Raw genomic sequence first — 6,587 nt, 5'->3', positions numbered from 1 at the left:
CACACGCAGACCCTATTCTTCGAGCAAGATGATTGCCAGATGTCGATGCGTCTCCGCAGTACATGTCCAGCTAGCTCGAGTGCCGTTATAAACACTACGATCTAGTCACCTAAAGTCCTTCAAACAGACAAACAGTTTTTGTCCCAACTACGGGAAGATAGGAGAAATCTATTTTTTCAACGAACGACGTCTCCCACTAGCAACTTTCCCTCGAGGGCGACTAAAATCTTTTTCTAACTACCGACATGGAGATTGACCAATTATCAGCAACGTTAATTTCCCTTACTCGGAAAGTCATTCTCTCTTGCGATCTCATCGACGAAAAGAGTAACGCCTTACGATCAGTGAATTTTAAGCGTTTTATTAACAAAGAGTCCGACTTGGATTTTGTGAGCACGTACATCTATCATCCCGCTGACCGCGGATTCGTTACCGAACCTAAGGCCATTGTCACTAGTGTCGCGAGCGCCTAATCGCCGTGGTTGATTGTCAAGTCTGTGGTATCCATACTTGTGTTAGTAAACCGTACCTTTGTCATACAATAACGATGGCTGATTCTAATGAAGATTCATCAAACACCCTCTACCCTATCCACAACGCCACCCCGACATATATATGTATATCTTGCATAGCACAGTGCATATTTACTGTATATTGTAATGCATAAACTTCTGCAACCTAACAAGGAGAGGTCACAGTCGTTTAAACATCGGTTCTGACAAAAATTTTGCTTATAAATCTAGGACAAAAATAAACCGATCCATATTCTGATGTTTTAGTCAATATCCATTATTTGGGGAGGTATTAAATATAATCACTCCATATTGCGGAAACAATAAGTTCTATGGAGGACTTGTGTAGAGGATCGTGAGATTTATTAGACGTTATTGTTCGTGTCGTAACCGTCGAATATATTTAAAATGATAAATTAGTATACAGATAATGTTCGCTGAGATGCTCGTACGGAGTATAAATCGCAAACTAAAATTGCTAATTAATACTCAGTAAATACTCGGTAGATAATCGCCGATAACTCGGTAGATAGCTCATCAATACAGAAAGATACTAGATACTCGATACTCGTGATCACTCGTAAAATACTCGTAAAGTACTGAGCTCTTTTCTGAAATTCGAATTCGTCTTCGTTCGACGATTGCACGTAGCGGCGACATTGCTTTGCGCGGAGTTTACTTGTCGTTACGTTTCGTGCGTCAAGGCGGTGTCAACGTCCCGAGGCAAAACAACATGAGTTGCTCTCGATTCGCATCATCCTCTAACTCATGTGACGCTACAGTTCTTATTAATTCTCGATTCATGGGGTGGACAAACAGATGCTGCTTACTTTAATAGTACTCTTACAAATGACGATGGAAGTTGTATATAAATATCAGAAATTATTCTGTCACAATGTGGTTCCTATTACTATCTCTATGACATTTACTTTTTCCATCAAGTACACTTTTTATGAACAGATTATAAAATTCGCAATTTATAAATATCAAGTGAATTCCCGAAAGATGTTAATTAAACAAATGTTACCGTTAATTTTTTATTATTTTATTAAATACTATGAATATTCATACATTTAATTGTTAATTTTCCTATTAATCCAAGATAGGATGCAGCAGTTTATTATAGTACTAGTATGTAGCGACACATGAGTCATAAGACGATTTGAACCGGGAGCGACTCATATTGTTGTACCTGGAAGTATTAACGCTGTTTTGCATTTGCGAAGTTCTAGAATAAACGAACTCCAGACAAAAACAGTATCGTCATTATGAGTAATCGTCAACCGGAATCAAATACGACCTTCTGTAAGTCCGTCGGACAATAAAACAGACGAGCATTCTCTCTAGGATAGTCTAGAAAACGAACCAGTATAGTGAAGAATACAGCTAATTATCACGATGAGTCATACGAACGACAATTACAACCAACTTACACCATCTCTGTACTTGTACTTGAAGTAATTTCAATATAATTGACTGTTTCAAATTTCCACTCGTCTCTTTAATAACTAACATGTTTAATATCACCTCAAGTATAAGAAATAAGCAAATATATGTCGGAGATGAGAGGACACCGGAGACCTTCCCTGGAACTTCGAAGAATCCGTAGAATTGTGATTAGAGTTTACAGCTGTAATTAAGCGATTTGCTATCATTGTACTTGTTTGCGATTTGTGATAATAAACTTGGGCTCGGGGCGACAGTCAGTCGCCGAACGTAGCCGCGGTCACGGGATGAACGCTTTGTCTAACAAAGGCATGGAGTAACCCTATAGCTCTCTTTAAAAAGGAAATAGCCGTAACACTCGACAGTAAACATTCCAACGGTCTCTGTCCCGTAGCTCGCCACACGCAGACCCTATTCTTCGAGTAAGATGATTGCCAGATGTCGATGCGTTTCCGCAGTACATGTTCAGCTAGCCTGAGGGCCCGTTATAAATCTTAAAATTTAGCTAACTAAAGTCCTTCAAACAGATATACAGTCTTTGTCCCAACTACGGGAAGATAGGAGAGACCTATTTTTCAACGAACGGTGTCCCCCACTAGCAACTTTCCCTCGAAGGCGGCTAGCATCCTTTTCTAACCACCGATATAGAAATTGACCAATTAGCAGCAACGCCAATTTCCCTTACTTTGTGAACGAAGGTTGTCCTCGACCAATCCGATGATCTTGTGTCCTTAGACACACCCCATTATAGTTTTCCTCTGTGGCATCATCGGAACGGAAATTCATTCCTTTTTGCGATCTCATCGACGAGGAGTAACGCCTTACGGTTCGTGAGTGTTACACGCTTGAGTTCGTGTATCGCGCAAGTAGATCTATCATCCCGTTGGCCGCGGATTCGTTATTGAACCTAAGACCAATATCACTAATATCGCGAGTGTCCAACCGCCACGGTTGATTGTCAAGCCTGTACTATCCATACTCGTGTTAGCAAACCGTCCCTTTGTTATACCGCGACGATGGCCAGTTCCAATGAAGATATGTCAAACGCCCACAACCCTATGGCCGTCACGTCTCCGACATATAGTTTTGTTAATATTTCGAAATCTTTTATTTCTATTGCATCCTGTATCATTATTGTATGAAAATGATAAGTATCACGATGGAAATTTTAAAGTTAACCAAGACCGAAAGCATGGCAGTGAGATCAAACGTTCAAGTCCTTCTCACAGCTTCTTTTTCGATTACAGTGGTATTGTGTTTCATAAATTTTTATCACAATATGTTACGATCCATAGAGAATACTATTTTAGCGTTTCACGCCAATTGTACGAAGCAATTCGAAGGGTTTCTGAAATGATCACTCGTAGAAATTGTACTACTATAACACATCAGCTCATGCGTCACTACTGGCTCAGGAGTTTCTCGCAAAAATAACATTTACAGTCACCATATTCACCTGATTGGTGTTATTCTCCAGAACGACAAAATAAAAAAAAGTCGTTATGCGAACTATGCACTACAGAAGAAAGTGCTTTCAGAAATGTGCTCATGACTGAAAGACACGCTGGCAAAAATATACTGTATTCTGTTGAGGTTGACTGATAGAAGAACGAGTGGATGAATATGTAATAGAAAAATATATTGAAATAAATAATGGTATAAGTACAATGTATAAATATAAGTTTATGCTGATTCAGATCCTTACTCTCTTAGTGTCACTATACAATAGAATCGATAGGGAGCACGTTCATTTATAGCAAAAGGACATTACATTCATTTATAGCATAAAGGACATTAGTTTTCCTCTGTGGCATCATCGGGGCGGAAATTCATTCCTTCTTGCGATCTCATCGACGAAAAGAGTAACACCTTATGACCAGTGAATATTACGCCTCCGACTTAGATTTTGTGAGCACGTTCATCTATCATCCCGTCGACCGCGGATTCGTTATTGAACCTAGGATCATTGTCATTAGTTTCTCGAATATCTAATTACGACGGTTACTTGTCCAATTCTACAATAATCGTATTTGCACTAGTCAATGTCTTCTCTATTGTATAACGACAATGTGTATTCCAAATGAAGATTCGTTTCGACCCCTAACCCTAATTCTAATGTAAACCTATTCTAATGTTCCTATACTACATATCTCATTGAGCATATGAAAACTCACTAGTAGAACGTAGGTTATGAAAATACATCTAATTCATAAATATATTATGAAAAGTATGTAAAGAAATATAAATAGAAGATAAATTTGAGATAACAAAATGATAGCACGCGCCATACAAAATATATTTTAGAAAAAATAAATGATTTCTTATACTTTTTTACTTATATTTTTTACTTATATTTATTTACCTATATTTTTACTTTCCTTCTAAAATATCTATTATATTTCGATGTACTCAGTTTTTTAATATTTTCATGTTAAATTATATTATTCTTTCAGAGCTATATAATTTTGTTCTTTCACTATTTGAAGTTTCCTTCCACGAAACTATTTCCTTCAACGAAAACCATGCCATGCTTTGAAATACAACTTTTCAAAACATTTAATGTAAAAATAGGAAGATCATGATCCATGCTGATATATACATATTTTCCCATTTGGAGGTAATATCGCAAGAAGTTTCTTCATGCTTAAATTTAATTTGCGATAAGTATCTTCTGTTGGTTCTTCAGTCATAATCACGGAAATAAGTGGTCGAAGAGATCAGGCGAGTGCAAAATAAAAAAAGAAGAAGCAGTAACCAAGGAGAAAATATTCTGCGTTAACTGCAAAAACTACGGACACCCCGCGTCTTACAAGGGGTGTCCAAAACTCGTGGAGCTGCGCAAAAAGCTAGCTGAAAAAAAGAAAAAAGACAAGGAAACAAAGACAAAACGAATTGCCCAAATAAGCCGTAAATACGTTCCAGAACTAAAGTTTTCTGACGTAGTGAAACAACAAACAAAACTAAACCAAATAATCGAAACCAAAACACAAATAACAAACTTAAATCCGCGATCAAGCCAAAGCGCAACTACAACCGATAACAGCCCCCAACAAAGCATTATAAACGTTATCGAAGACTTCAAAAAAGTATACTACAAGCGTTAAAATAACAACAAACGCAATTAAATGAAATAAGAAAAACACTATCAACACACGAAGAAAGGATCAGCGCCATCTTCAGCACTTTTAACAGTGCAGAAGATGAATAGTCAAAATCCACTAAACCAACAATTACAGCAAAAAACACACAAATTAAACTTAAAACACTTAAAAACTTAAAACTGAAAATAATAGCAATAAATGCCAACTCTCTAATCTCAAACCAAAAAAGATACAGTATGCTAACCTTAATAAATAAAGAAAAACCTGTTCGAACGTCTCACCACTTTACGGATACTTGCATATAACTATAATACGCATCTTCATTCGTCTCTTATTCATTGAATGGGTTTAAGAGACAGAGATTCTGACGTGCTTTCCTCTAAGCATTATCATTTTAGGAGTGTTCCTGTTAGGGTATACATGTTTCGTAACGGTAATAAATAGACCGAGTCCGATGGACTTTCATACGGAGCAAATTTCTGGTGCCCAGATTTACTACTATAAATCAATGCATCATTTGATTACGCAGTTTCAGAATACAGTCTGAATTTAATTTGGTAGGACCGTCATTTTAAAGATATGCGGGACAGCGTACTCTATATATTTAGTATAGTTTAAAATGATATCCTATAGAATTCTCAAATCCGAGTCGAAATTGTATTCGTGAGCAGTTGCAGTTTTCATACAGGCATGTATGTATGTTTTCATTTAAAGCCTTTTTGACTATGTGACATCAGAGTCTTCTCTGGACGTTGTCTATTGACAGTCTTGAGTGCAGTGAGATTATATTTGAAGCTCTCGAAAAATTAGTAAATAAAATTATTGCCAAACAGATGGAGAGAAGAGGAGCGTTAGGCTCCTCTTATTAAATTATCAGACGATAAAAGTTGTTTCCTTTTCATTTTTACTATTTATATTATTTCTAAAATAATACTAACATTGACAATAAAATTCGATTGGGCTAGATAAGGACAATAAAACTCGATTGGGTTAGACATCTGCGCTTTAGTGATAAATAGTTGTTACGCAATACATTTGTTCAGTTGAGATGTACTGTTGAATTTCACTATACAAATTGTATTATAATTTATAGCTTAACTATGGATAGATTTCAATGGTAAGAAGATTATTTTGTACAAGTACAAGAATATGCCTGTACTCAAAGTTTTTTTCTTTTTTTATTTATATATTTGTTGACATTACAATCAATTCTCGCGTTGAGAATTTTCAGTAATTTTTCTGGCGTGGCGCAGTGACATGGCTGTTTATTTACAATAAGTTAATACTTCTTATAGATAGGTATAATTTATAAGTATTATAAGTAAGTGCATATGCTTAATTTGGATAACTAAATGAATCTAGCGTTTAGGTCTAGCGGGTAGTGCCTCTTTAGCCTGCGAATCTGATCCGTCGTGTCAAGTAGTCCAGTGATTAGGGGGTTTCGGTGTTTGTTGGCTCTTTTGCTATATCTGTCGCTATATTTTGCTATTTCCTCTTTGACTGTGGGTATCTTGAGGTCGCGATGGAT

This window comes from Bombus impatiens, unplaced genomic scaffold (genome assembly GCF_000188095.3).
Source record: "Bombus impatiens unplaced genomic scaffold, BIMP_2.2 scf_0913, whole genome shotgun sequence".
NCBI classification, from domain to species: domain Eukaryota; kingdom Metazoa; phylum Arthropoda; class Insecta; order Hymenoptera; family Apidae; genus Bombus; species Bombus impatiens.
Note: the sequence above shows the minus strand (reverse complement) of the source record.